Source organism: Megalobrama amblycephala, linkage group LG9, assembly GCF_018812025.1.
Source record: "Megalobrama amblycephala isolate DHTTF-2021 linkage group LG9, ASM1881202v1, whole genome shotgun sequence".
NCBI classification, from domain to species: domain Eukaryota; kingdom Metazoa; phylum Chordata; class Actinopteri; order Cypriniformes; family Xenocyprididae; genus Megalobrama; species Megalobrama amblycephala.
Window position 1 is genome coordinate 42,131,962 of NC_063052.1, and position 15,684 is coordinate 42,147,645.

The following is a 15,684-nucleotide window of genomic DNA, read 5'->3' on the forward strand; positions in this document are numbered from 1 at the left end:
TTTAAAGTACTGTGCACCAATCAGGACACAGCAGCAATCAGCCTGCAGAAACCAATCAGGATGATGTCTCTAGACAGACACTCAGACACTCACAGAGACGTGGATGACGTCACTCGGTAAACTTAAAAATAATAATTTAAATAGGAGCGTTTACTCAGAAATGTTGAGCCACGCAAAATAAAACTAAATTCCTTAATAAAATGTAATAGTTTTACTTTGCATTAAGCTTTATGTAACAGACTTTACTTGCAGTGTTCTCGATCTGCTCTGGTTTACTGTGAAAAAACTGTCAGAGATTCACCAAGAACAGAAAACAGGAGACAAAGGGAAATAAGGCCTTGCACATCTTAAAATTTTTTATTTCAGGATCACTTTTAATTAATTATTTTTTTAATTATTACATTATTATTAATAAGTAATATATGAATAAGTATAATATGTATATAAGAATTCATCTAAAAATTATCATTTAAACTTTGACAAATCTACTCTGGTCAGATGATAATGGTTAGTGACGGTCTTCATATCTTCAAGAGCGAAGTTTACAGTAAATGCGTTGATGACATCACAGAGCTTCTGATATTTAAACTCTAACGCTTTATATTTTTTTCCTTTAAGTTCTAGTTCATCATGTTCTTTATTAAACATGTATTCTTTATCTATTAGTTTACACCACTCAGAATGAAAAAGCAAACAAACTTTTTCACTAATTTCCTCACTAATATTCTGTTCTTTCATGAGTATTTTCAGTTCATCTGCCTGTTGTTTTCCAGAGCTCTTCAGCTCATCTAATGTCAGTGGATTACTGGGAAAAACTATTTCAAATTTGTGTAGAGAAGAGAGGAACTTCTGACTTTTCTTATCGGTTCTTTTCTTACTTTCTTTTATGATATTTTTTAGCATATCTGATTTCTTTCTATCTTCAGTTTTTTTCTTCATTTCTGTTATGATATTATGTCGCATATCTGATTTCTTTCTATGTTGTTGGTTTATCTGTGAAAATGTAAATTTTGATCCTCGGTGTTCTTCGTTAACCATTTCTTTTAACCATCTAAACATAATAAAATAATCTTTATCAGCACTCAGTTCCTGTATCTCATTTAATATATTCCTCCCTGTTGCACCATAAATGCACTCAAAGAAATTGTGAACCTTTATATTATAAGTACGGTGTATTTTCTCAGAGAAATTACCTAACTTAATCGTACAAGATTCATCATCCTTTTTGTCTAAACAGGGGCTGTTATTAGTGAAATTTAATATAGACTCAATCTGTTCTATAATATTCTTATTGTTACTCAAGTATTCTTCTATTGCTGTAATACTTTGTTCTTCAGTATGTTGTAAATCAGGACAGCATTTACTTTGTTTGTTTGACTTGTTTTTTCTAGGCATAGGTGTGAATGGTCCGATTAGTTTATGTGATCCAATTTTAAACACAATTATGCTAAATGAAAACTGTTTTTCAAAGTCAACCTTCATAAAATACATTATATTATCATTTATATACTTTAAAATCTTTAAAGACATAGTTTGATCTACGGGAATATTGGAATATTTAGAAAAGAGATAATAACTAAAAGATTTTGAAATATAAATTCGTTTAAGTGTCTTTCTGACAGCTTCTATCCGGTTACTTAAATCAACACTCTTCTTTATTAAAAGCTGTTGATCTCTGCGAAACCACGGCTCATATGTCCAGCTAAGACATTTAGAGATAAACACAGGGCCTTGGTACAATTCATTTCTTTGGTCTGTCCCTGTTTGAAAATGCAGTCGGATCTTTGCTGGAGTGCCTGGGAAGATAATAAGCTCTGTCTTTGCCAGATTGAGATGTTCTTTCATCCATGCCGAGATGTCTGAGATTTGTGCAGCTATCATTGCATCATCTGTTTGGAATGAAAGGAAGAGTTGTGTGTCATCAGCATAGCAATGGTAGGAGAAACCATGTGCCTGAATGATGGGACCAAGAGATGTAGTGTAAATGGAGAAGAGGAGGGGTCCAAGCACTGAACCCTGAGGAACACCCGTGGTCAGTTGATGAGCTTTGGACACCTCCCCTCTCCAGGCGACCCTGAAAGACCTTCCTGTGAGATAGGATTCAAACCAGAGAAGCGGAGTACCTGTGATGCCCAGTGATGAGAGGGTGGACAGGAGGATCTGATGATTCCCCGTGTCAAAGGCAGCAGCTAGATCGAGCGGAATGAGAACTGATGAATTGGAATCAGACTTCGTCATCCTCAGGGATTGAATGACCGACAGCAGTGCAGTCTCAGTTGAACAGTTACTGTTCAGCTGGTTGTTCTGCAAAAGGAAAGATGATACCTGTTTGAAAACAACTCATTCAAGTGTTTTTGCTATGAATGGGTGAAGAGAGACAGGTCTGTATTTATAGTTTTTAGTGAACGTTTACCCGAGCCTCAAATTATCAGCTCTAGATGTGATTAGAGTAATTCCCTGGATGTGTGAAACTAATGGCGCTTTGGTACAACTCTGCTCGGCTCAGTTCGGTTTGGCGTGGCATGACAAGGCTCGGCTTGCTTACTTTCGGTACTGCAGTTAGTACCGCTTCAAAGTGGGTGGGATTATAGACTGATTCTTATAGTTGTGCCGCCTTTACTGCCATGGATCCGCTCCTCATCTACCAAAGAGTCTGCACCTCATCTACTGACCACAAGACAGCCAATTCTTTTTTCCAAGCTGTGTGCGACGGTCGTTTAAAGTCATTTAGCAAAAAAATGATACTGCAGTGGCTGTTACTGACTATTTAAATCTAGCAGGTTTGGTGTCTTGTGTTTCAGAACCAATGACACTGGTGATGACGATTCTCTCTGACCAATCAGTGATCTGCAGTGTTTACATGTCACATTTAGTATCAGTTTGGCTTGCTTGGAACCTCCACCGAGGTGCTGCTATTTAAGAGAGCTGTACCATGCAGTGGAAAAGCGCCACAAGAGCTGACCTCTGATTGTGTAGTTTTGTGTGTGAAGTAATGAGACAAAATCATCAGTTGTTAAAGAGATGGAGGAGAGCGACAGAGGAGAGAATTTCATGTGTTAAAATGTTCTGTGTCTAAAGCTCTGTTGATCTTGAATATCTGCACAGTTAGTGTGTTTATTATAGTTTTCTTGCTTCTTGGTTGTTTATTTGAGGTAACAGGTAATTTAAAGCGTTATTGTATTATATTATTAATAAAGTTTTGTTTTACAGTGTGATGAATGAATGAAAGTAACCCAGGAGGTAAACTAATGAACACACTTTATAATGTTGAATCAATAATATTACCTTTGATTCGAGGTGAAATCTCAACATTGCTTCAACATTAACTGGGGGTGCAAGAGTTACACTGAAGCAAAATCACTTTAAAACGTTAATTCAATGCAAAAAGCATTGACGCATCCACACTGATTTAACATTGTTTCAATGATTACATGCTCTCTAGGTAAGCATGTGGAACAACTCTGAGTCGGGAGGTGAACGAATAAACTCTAGGCTTGTTCGAGATGAACTACCCTAGCCTGCCACCGTCTGGTGAGAATAAAGTGTGTCATCATCAAGGCTTTCGCAGCCGATTTGAGCAACTTCAGCACCTGACCTAGGCGGCTGGTCTTATTTTGCTCTTGCGGTACTTTGATGGCACATGTGATCATAAGCCGGCTGCAGCGCTGATCAAAGTTGGACACATTTCCTAACCAGAATGCATTGCTTTTATCAGGTAGCAGCCAATCTTTGTGGTGCTGCATGAAGTCGAACAAGCCTTTTGTTTCCTGTACTAGCCTGTGTGGCTGTCACATGACAAAAAATGAATGACTCAGAGCAGAAGCTCACCTCGGATGACAAGGCTGTCGATGTTTGGGCCTCAGGACACATCCTACTCCTCTTGATGAATGCCCTGGTAAAACCAAACAAACGATTGTAGAGAACAGTATCTGAAGCAGTGAAGAACAGTCCCACTGAGCAAATTAGGTCCAGAAGACGTCTTTTTGAGGTCTTGTCTCAGGTTGAAAAGACGTCCACTGAGGGGCCAGAATGAAAGTTTTTATGACGTCTTTTTTGACGTCTTCTGAACATCCGATATAGACGAACACGCAGAATCACCAAAGGAGAAAAATCACAATTTTTAAGCCACCATCGTGTTTGCTTTAGTTGGGCTCTTGACCCTTGCCTTATTAATATTAGAGTTTGTTTGGGCTGTTGTAACGGAGTCATAACAGCCAGACAAGCAAAGAAAGTGATCAGGTGTTGGTTATGATCTCACATAACCATTATTAGACCTAATCATCTGAACTCATGAAGAGCCCAATCTGTGAGTTAGATTGACATTATTGATTACAGCAGAATTATGATTCTACAGCAAAAGATCTGCTTTATCAATATGATTTAAATGAGTTTTGAAAAGATGTGCAGAACAATCAATAAATAAATATGTATTCTCTTAGGCACACACAGACATCATGAATCAGCCTGCGAATCTCAATAATAAATAATAAACTGGTTATAATAAATAATAATAAACCATGCAGCAATGCATGATGGGAGCCACCAATCAAAATTCACCCATGGCTCCCATCATGCATTGCTGCATGGTTTATTATTCTCACCGTCGTTGAGATTCGCAGGCTGATTCATGATGTCTGTGTGTGCCTAAGAGAATACATATTTATTGTTCAGCACACGTTTTCAGAAATTATTTGAATCATTTTCTTAAAGCTGATCTTGTGCTGTAGAATTACACTGCTGCTGTAATAAGTAATGTGAATCTAACTCAGAGATCAGACTCCAAATGAGATTGGTGATTCATGTCAAAATAATGATTATGTTTAATCATAATCAACACTTACTAATATTAATAAGGCAAGGGTCAAGAGCCCAACTAAAGCAAACACTCATCTCCACGATGGTGGCTTAAAAATTGTGATTTTCTCCTTTGGTGATTCTGCTTGTTCGTCTATATCGGATGTTCAGAAGACGTCAAAAAAAGACGTCATAAAAACTTTCATTCTGGCCCCTCAGTGGACGTCTTTTCAACCTGAGACAAGACCTCAAAAAGACGTCTTCTGGACGTAATTTGCTCAGTGGGGTATCTTGTGAGGTCCTAAAGGCTTGTCGTAAGGAAACTTAGCTTTTTATCACTACTATGGAGCATGACTACATAATTAATATACATCTCTTTATTGAACATTGATGATTTTGTTTTGTTTAGAAATCATATAAATGTACAGGGCAGTATTCCAGAAAGCAAGGTTAACTTACCATCACAAATACCCTCAACTCTCGGTTGATTAACCCAAACCTTGTTTACACTGCAAAAAATGCTGTTCTTACTTAGAATTTTTGTCTTGTTTCCAGTCTAAATATCTAAAAATTCTTAGATGAAGAAGCATTTTCTTGACAAGTATAAAGTATTTTCTTGTTTTTAGGAAAAATAAGTCAAAATTAAGTGAGTTTTTCCTTAAAACAAGCAAAATAATTTATACTTGTCAAGAAAATGCTTCTTCATCTAAGAATTTTTAGATATTTAGACTGGAAACAAGACAAAAATTCTAAGTAAAGAACAGCATTTTTTTTCCAGTGTACTCGAGGTATACTGGTTCCAAAAGCGCATCCGGGAGTAAGTTCAGCCAGCCCAGAGTATGTTCCCAATGTCTTGTGTTACACAAGACATGCTTAACAGAGCAACGACTTGATGATTCACCATGGAAACAGACAGAAAAAGCGCGCCATTCTACTTCCATCTTTTGTTTAATGGTGATGTACAAGATCCATTAATGTACTAAAAACATATTTAAATCAGTTCATGTGAGTACAGTGGTTCAATATTAATATTATAAAGCGGCGAGAATATTTTTGGTGCACCAAAAAAACAATATAACGACTTATATAGTGATGGCCGATTTCAAAACACTGCTTCAGGAAGCTTTGGAGCACAAATGAATCACAAATGGAGGCCTCACTGAGCCAGTGGATTTCATCAAAAAATATCTTAATTTGGTCTGATGGGTGTGGAACGACATGAGGGTAAGTAATTAATGACAGAATTTTCATTTTTGGGTGAACTAACCCTTTAAGAAAACTAACCCTGGAACAGAAGTTGCTATTGCTAGTTACATAACCTGAAAGTTACCAGCGTTTTTTGGAACCGAAAGTTGCGATTGTCCACTTACTTACTCTTAATCATACCCAGGTGTGTCACATAACCTGCTTTCTGGAATACTCCCCCAGGTATTTAGGGGTCTTTACTTCACTAGCAGGGCTTTTCATCCCTTTGGTGATCCAAATAATTTGGCTAAAGCAGTATGTTTTTACTAGTTAAAATTTGTTAGCCCCAAAAATAAGGGCACTTTTTACAACAAACACCACACTTTACTGTTTTCTACAGTTACTGGAAAACTTGCCTTGAGCAAAACTAAAAATCATAGAGAAATAATTGTTTTTAAAACATATTGCCAATTTGATATATTCTCATTAAATCAACTTCCGAAGAATCAACTTCAGGTTTTTTAGCCATCTGGTGGTTTGGAAGAAAATGAAATCAAATGTGTGATTTTTGTTTTACATATATATATTACACATGATGTTGTTTTTTACTTTCTGATCTTAAAGCGCTTGTTGTTCATCTCGTCTCTCTTTCTTTTCATCTATAATGGAACAGAGGAATCAGGGTCAATGGTTAGTATGATTTTATCCTTATATAATCATCAAACACAGTAGAATAGCAAACATTTAAATCTATAAATTAATATCTCAATAGATTGCATATTTACTTCTTGGTTGGTTATTTGAGGTAAATTACTTTAAATTTAATGTGTTATTTTAGATTAGATATTGTAATTCAACACAGATTTTTCTGTATATTTCTATATTATTTCTTAAATTTATTCTGATGTTTATTCCTATAATGTTTCTCTATTAGCCACTAGAGCACAAGTAATTCATGGAGATATAAAAGTTGTAACTCACCGCTCGTAGTAAAGAAGCATGGTTTCTCTTAAAGGATGGAACTGTAGAATCCATTACAGTAGAAACGCCCTCCACCTGAACGCCCTCCACCTGAACGTCCATCACCAGAATGCCCTCCACCTGAAAAATAGTAAACAAACATTTTAAAAAAAACTTTAGATAAACATCCAACAAAAAGGTTTCAGAAAAATATGTTCCAAGAACGATGTATAAATAATGATTTTGTGTTATCTTTTGAGAACGGGTTGTGTCGAGCCATTTATTAGTCTGGCTGTTTGATGAGAACGAGATTAAATGTAGTTGCAATAAACTCTGTAATAATCCGTACAAATGTATCGGATAGATATAAGCTACTATATATTCTGTTGCGCGGAGCTGATTCTGGAGCTAAGAACTGATGACGGCTTGATCTTTGGTTGACCAATCAGCGGAAAAGGGCGTTTTATTCCCGCCCATGTAGAGATCGAATATTCAAGCTGTTTATCCATTTTGGTTTTATTGTTTTTCCATTTGGCGGATTAGAACAAAGTGTGATTAAAACAAAAACAAAAATATGAAAAAACGACTCGAGATTTGTTTATTAATTCTCACTAGGAGGGTTGAATGTGTGATAAATTAATGCTTTCTTCGTCATTTCATTTATTGGACAAAAACAAGAAAACAAATTATCTGAAGGTACATAAACAATTTTTTGCAGTGACGTAAAAGGCAATTTGGACTTTGATTCGTCATTCAGAATCGTCATTCATAGTGGGGCGTTTGTTCATCTATAATAGTAACATTTAAAAACATTAGACAAGTAATCTCACACAACATTAGATGACTGAATCACTGATTAACAAACATTTCTTTGACCACTTATTTTTAAATGTTTTGTTTATGCACAGTACATAATGTGGTATGCATTTTAAAAGACATTTCTTACGTTCACTAAACATTTCAAAAGAAGCAGTTAAACTAACAATAGGACAACAATATATAAGAGCTGTGTGTTGTCTAGCACAGAACACGTCCCACGATTTTCTTTTAATAAATAGAAAAAAAGTGATTTTGTGCCTCTTTGAGATGTTTGACAATTTTTGTGATATCAACTTCACATTTAGAACACAACTTGGTAAGACTCATGGCTTTGACTTTCTAGCCAAGTTATTTTGTAATATATATATTTTGTGTTAAAAAATGGGAGTTCTAGTGCAAGTTCTACCTGGAAGACTCAAATGTTGCGTCATTTCATTACTTTCATTACTCTGTACATTTGCTTTACAGTAAACTTAAGCTTCTTTACACTTTCATTTTTTGAAGATCTGTGCTGTAAAATGTGACAGTTCACAGGTTAAACAGATCAGAATCACTCACCGTAGCAGTTGGCACAGACAAACCCGGGGCAGGAGCACCCGAGTTTTTCTGAACTGACTTGTCTCTTTGAGGAGGGACTGCTGTATGCTGGCCTACACTCAAAAAAATATTTCAGGCTAAACATAAGTTTTATGTAATTGAATTACATATAAAATTTCCATCCATTTGGATTACATAGTTTTTACATAAACAAAATAATAAACTTAATGTGATTCATATTTGTAAGTCATATGTAAATGCAATAGGTAAGATTTATCTAATAGTATGCCCAGTCTATATAACACTGCTTAGTGTTCACGTGTTTGCGCACTACTGAGTTAAAGTACCATTGAAGCATGTGTCAGAGTTAATGAGTTAATTAAGTGATTAATTGAGTGATGATTGAGCATTATTGAAGACACCTGATGATAACAAGCAGAATCACCAAAGGAGAAAATCACAATTTTTAAGCCACCATCGTGGAGATGAGGGTTTGTTTTAGTTGGGCTCTTGACCTTTGACCATTTAATATTAGTTTTTGTTTGGACTGTTGTAACAGCTAATCAAGCAAAGAGAAAAGATGATCAGGTGGTGTTGGTTATGTTATCACATAATCATTATTTGTGTGAATAACTGAACTAATTTAGAGCTCAATCTCTGAGATAAATTAACATGATTGATTGCAGCAGCACTGTGATTCAATATATCCAAAGTTATTCTCAAAAGTTGTTCAGAATAAAAAAAAAGAAAAGTCTGTCTTTTAGGCACACACAGACATCAAGAATCAGCCTGTGAATCTCAACAACGGTGACAAGCAACATATTCTGATCAACAGATCAACTCTGAACATTAGAAAACAAGCTACTAAAAAGTCACAGAAAAACAGAAAAAAAAAATAGTGACAATAAAGGAAATTACTAAGACAATTCAGCTCATAATTTATTCATGCAGCAATGCATGATGGGAGCCATGGATGGATTTTGATTGGTGGCTCCCAGAATGCATTGCAACATGCTTTTTGATGGTCACCATTGTTGAGATTCACAGACTGATTCTTGATGTCTGTGTCTCTAAACACGTAACTTTTTTTTTTTTGATCAGAACTTTTGAGAGATTTTTCAGATTATGTTGTTGTATAAAGCTGGTTTTCTACTGTAGAATCACAGTGCTGCTGCAATCAATAACGTAAATCTAATTCAGAGATTGATCTCTAAATGAGTTCAATGATTCAGATCAAATAATGATTATGTGAAAACATAACCAACACCACCTGATCATCTTTTCTCTTTGCTTGACTAGCTGTTACAACAGCCCAAACAAAAACTAATATTAAATAGTCAAAGGTCAAGAGCCCAACTAAAGCAAACCCTCATCTCCACGATGGTGGCTTAAAAATTGTGATTTTCTCCTTTGGTGATTCTGCTTGTTATCATCAGGTGTTTTCAATAATGCTCAATCATCACTCAATTAATCACTTAATTATCTCATTAACTCTGACACATGCTTCAATGGTACTTTAACTCAGTAGTGCGCAAACACGTGAACACTAAGCAGTGTTATATAGACTGGGCATACTATTAGATAAATCTTACCTATTTCATTTACATATGACTTACAAATATGAATCACATTAAGTTTATTATTTTGTTTATGTAAAAACTATGTAATCCAAATGGATGGAAATTTTATATGTAATTCAATTACATAAAACTTATGTTTAGCCTGAAATATTTTTTTGAGTGTATAGTACGATCATTTTCAAATAACGGAACCGCCGAGTCTGTTTCCATTAACATTGGATCAATGTTGGTGCTCCTGCCCCGGGCTGTCTGAGCCATGATTAGCAGTGTTTGCTTTAGAGCAGCTCTTTATAGTGTGCTGAGGCCACGCCCTTTAAAGGTGTGGGTTTCGTGGAATATTTGATATATTTAAAGAATTCAGAATATAATAGTAAAGGGTGTTGGTACGTGACCGGAGATGAACCAGTCTAAGAATGTTCCACACGAGGAGAAACCATCATCGAGAGAAAACACTGAGAGACGAGGCTATAGGAGAGGAAGAATATCTCCTCACCATCAGGATCTGCTGACCTTCTCTTTCAAGGAAATAAACCATCTTTAAACACAGCTGGACATGTGTGTCTCTTATTCAGTGATATCATTTTATTTTATTTCCTAAACCTGTTCCATCCGTGTCAAAGCAAACAATGCTGTTCGTCTTGATTCACTTTCGTCGGGTGATAAACAACGACTGACGGCACTTCCTTTAATTCATTTCATTCTAATCAAGTCAATGCCTTGATAACTTTCTTTCTGCTTCTGAACACAAGCTAAAATGATCACAATGGTGTCAAATCTCCACATCTGATCATGATCTGGTTCAGTTCTGAGGAGGATGAATGTGCTCATGTTTATCAAAACACTTTACAGGAGTGTTTTTGAGCAACACTGCTGTGATGGAGATTCACCTCACATTACATTCATATTAAAAGCCAATATTGTAGTTTAAAGTCACACTGATTCTTCTATGACTGACTGATGTTGAGAATCTGTGGTTTAAGGGTTGGGCTCTCGGTTTCATTGAGAAACGAACACACAAACACACTGAAATCGCTCTGAATTCTGGGAATGTTCACTTTAAAACATCATAATCCCTGACAGAAGTGTGTGGATTCAGGGATAGAAACCTGCAGATTGTTCAATTAGAGTTATTTTCCATTGGATTTTGAGTATTTCTTCAGGAACTGTAACGAACAGAACTGGTTATTGATTTCATCGTCATCAGTCAAATATGTTTCAGAGAATCAGGGCGTCAGTTTACAGGAAACAGAAACACATCAGACCTGAAACACACACACAACACTGCAGTGATGGACGTTTAAATGTGTTTGAAAATGTAAATACACAACTAAACATTTAAGGCCTATGCTGATCAGAAACGTGCTGACGTGCATTTTCATCCTCAGAACACAAATGAAGATATTTTTGATGAAATCCGAAGCCCGTCGTCTCCTCTGTCCTGATAGCCGTAGAGCTGACGGACGCTCCTGGTATCTCAGGTGTTGACGGGGACGGTGTCGTACTCCACAATGCTCCTCATCAGTGTGCAAGGTGAGAGAATTCAGAAATATTGCAAGATCTTCTTCATTTAACTTCAGACCAGAAACCCAACATCACTAAGTTCATCTCTCATTTGAAGTGTTTGTTTCGTGATGTTCCTGGACATTATTGTGAATGGTGCTCGCCCTGTTCAGCAGCATGCTTATCGTGTGAATACAGTCAAGGGATCTATTGTGCGTCAGGAGGTAAGTGATATGCTGGAGAATGGTTCAGCCAAACCCATCTGCAGTCCCTGGAGTTCTCCATGTTTGTTCATGCCTCAATCTGATGGCACCTTTAGATTCTGCACCGATGACCGCAATTATCCGATTATCCTTTACTGCGCATGGAAGACTGTATAGACAACATTGGTTCTGCACGTTTGTTAGTAAACTAAGTATGCTGAAAGGCTAGTCCCACTTACACCACAAGCGTCCGACATCTCAGCATCCATAACCTCAGATAACTTCCTTCAATATACAGCGATGGCTTTGGGGCTGAGAAACGCACCTGCAACGTTTCAGCATCTGATAAATATAGTCTTGGCTGATGTACCGAATTGCAATGCATTTCTTGAAGATCTGGTTATATATATATATTAGGGGTGTAACGATACGCTCAGGTCACGATACGATACGTATCACGATATTTTGAACAAAATGAAACTGAAATTCAAATAAGATTTATTAAAAAAACATGAACAAATTTCAATAATTTTCCTTGTTGTACATACAAGATCACATTTCAATAAAATAAATAAATATAAAATTTTAATAAAAACCTTCTGTATTCAAATTAACAGCTGAATAGGGCTGTCTGTCACTGAAAAAAAATGTTAAATTTAACATGAACTTAGAATTATGAATAGGGGCCGTTCACATATCGCGTCTAAAAACGCGTGGAAGGCGCGGCCGATCTGGATCTTGGTAAGATCCAGATCTTCTCCTTCTTTCCAAAGCGCTTGCGCTCCCGTGGCGTCGGTCGTTGCTATGCAACCATGAACTGAGCTCTCCAAGAGGATCAGGATGTTTCTGCAAAGGATAAATGATTTCTAGCCCTTGCATTAGTTTTACTACGAGATATATTGATGGAGATAAGATATAAAAACCACCATGTACAGCTATGATCAGCTGTTCGGCTGAGCTTTTGATGTTTTGTTACGGAAAGGCCATAGCTGATCGGTTGATTCTTGTCACACGACCTGCGGTGCGCTTGCGGCATTCTGAGAAGTTGAGAATTGCATGCGCGTCGCGACCGCGTTGATCCCATTATGAGCGCGCCTGCCGCGCGGCTACATTTGAAAATAATAACTGACTTGCACGCGGAAAAGACGCATTATGTGAACGGCCCCACAGAACTTCTTAAAGCAAAGCATCGCAAGCGTCTTTTGCTTTTCTGTGAGCACAGCTGTTGCTGTGCACTGCGGTGAAAGAAAGCCACGACTTTTCTCACGCGACCATGCAAGAGACTGACATGAGAAACGTTTAAACCTGCTTGCAAGATTCAATGTGTGCCCGAAACACTTACTGAACTAGAGAGCTGATTGAGACACACCATCTACGATAAATCGTTACACCCCTAATACTTATAGTAATTTAAAAATGTGGTAGCATTGGATCTGGACAGGAAGGATAACTCTGGGAGTTGGAAGGGGTGTGTCGCGATTCTGCCTTCTCACATCGCGATACAGGTTCGTGGACCTGCGTATCGCGATTTCGGTTTCATATCGCATATCGTTACAGCCCTAATATATATATATATATTTATATATATATATATTTAGAGAATATAGTTATGGCGTGAAACACGCTGAAGACTTCCTTTTTAGGGCTGTCAAATGATTAATCACATACAAAATAAAAGTTTAAGTTTGCATAATATATGTGGGTGTACTGTGTGTAATTATTATGTATATATAAATACAAACAAATACATATATATATATATAAATACATATATAAATACACATATTTAAGAGAAATATGTTATTTATGTACAAAATATTATTATTTATATATAATAAAAATTATATAAAAATATAAATTAATACATATACTTGTAAATATTTCTCAAATATATACATGAATGTGTTTGTATTTATATATACATAATAATTACACACAGTACACCCTCATATATTATGCAAACTCAAACTTTTATTTTGTATGTGATTAATCATTTGACAGCCCTATTTCTTTTCTTATTTTTCTGTTCATTAGTTAGGTTAGACGTTAAACTTGAGTTAGTTTTTGTTTTGTTCTTTTCTTTGGTATCACTTTTGTCCTTTCCCCCGGTTTATTTTTGTTTTCTTCTATTGTTTATGTAAACATTGTATATATTTTTCCTTTTGCTATTTTGTTACCTTTTCATTATTTCTATTATTCTTAATATCTCATGCCTTTTTTTCTTTGATTGTAAAATGAATTACGTTTAATGGCAGTTTGTGTAGCGTTTTCTGCCACCATCTCCAGCACACGTATATGATCACAAACTCAAAGTTGCCTCTTCTAACCCTAGACCAATGTTAGGAAGATGTAACATCGGCCTACAGTTTCGTCTCTTAACCAGAGGACCGGTCTGTCAGACGAACTCCTGCCCCAAGACCTTCTTTGACATTTACTGTCCCGACTCTGTCACGCTTGAGCTTTTAGTGTTTTATGTGATAATAAAAAGTCAGTTTGGTGTATGATGTAAAATGAAAAGCTGGTAAATGGTTCCTGTTTGATGAGGATCAAGCCTTCAGGTTATGATGACTCAAATCACAACACAGAGCAATGCTGTTCATCTCGATTAACACGTGACTGAACGATGGAAAGAATGCTGCCCAGATGATCAAATCCACGTATGTGAGTTTCTGATTTCACAACCCTGATGATTCCAGTTAGTCCACCATTTACTTTCTATTGAACACAAACCCATGACATTTCCACAGCTAATAAAAATATATTCCAGAAGAGTTCAGCTGAGCTTCCCGTTCATTTTGAAATCATTATTTCTGAATGTTCTCTCCAGTTTTTTTTTTTTTTTTTAAACTTGGTTATTGAGGAAACATTCCATTGTTTCATTCTTCAAACATTACAGGAATGTTACTTTTGAATGTTCTTTGAATATTCTGCAAAAGTAACATTTAAAAATGTTACACAAACGTTCAAATGAAACATTACACAAAAAACAAAACAAAACAAAAACTTTTCCATGAACATTGTAAATAATGTTTTTGTGCTAACTTTGAGAACATTATTACAGACCAGATAACTTTCTGTTAACGTTCCTGGAGGAACGTTTGTTCATAACTTTGAGAGAACCTTGCCACAACATTCCCTGTTAGTCCAAACTAAAACGGTTCATCAAATCCAGTGAAGTCATGAACATGTCGTCTCACACACCAATAAATGAACAGCTTTTCTTGTGTTGATCAAGTGGCCACGGATTGTGTTTCTGTTTCTTGTAAAGTGAAACACACCGACAGTAACTCACGTGTGCTGATGTCAGTCAACGAGAAAGTAGTTCAACGAGGTCTAATTTGTTGAAAAGTCATCAGAATAAAATATTTATACCATAATATACAACAATGTCCAAGTTGAGCATCACAGTGGAGCAAAAGACACAGATATGATCAAATCTGAGGATGCTGAAGGAGATTCATGTTTATCTGTTTGAACAGATTCTTAAAAACACAAAAACTCATTTCTGTTTGTCCAGTTCAGAGTGACTTTAGCTCAAATGAACATGAAATCTCACACAACTGTACAGAAACTCTTCCTCTGTTTGCTGGATCACTGATTAATACATCAATATTTCTCACACTGCAAGAAAAATGATGTTCTCACTTTCTGTCTTGTTTTCCAGCACAAATATCTAAACATTCTTAAATCAATATATATTTACTGGTGTCTGAAGATATTAAGACTTGTTTAATGAAAAATCATCAAAATGAAGTGAGTTTGTGATTAAAACAAGAACAAATATCTGCCAGTGGAGTCAGAAAAATCTATTTAAATGGTTGAACATTAGATGTTTTTTCAGCACAGACTCTTTACACCACCATCATCATCATCATCTTCATCATCATCATCATCACCATCATCATCATCATCATCATCATCTTCATCACCTTCATCATCATCATCATCAGTCAAATATCTTTAGAAGAATCAAGGTGTGTCTTTATAGGAACCAGAATCTCCTCAATCCTGACGGAGTTTACTGCGGTAATACTGTGATTTACTGTCGCTCAAACTGCAGCTCTTCAACATATCTGACTGATGATTGTGATGGAAACATTCTGTGG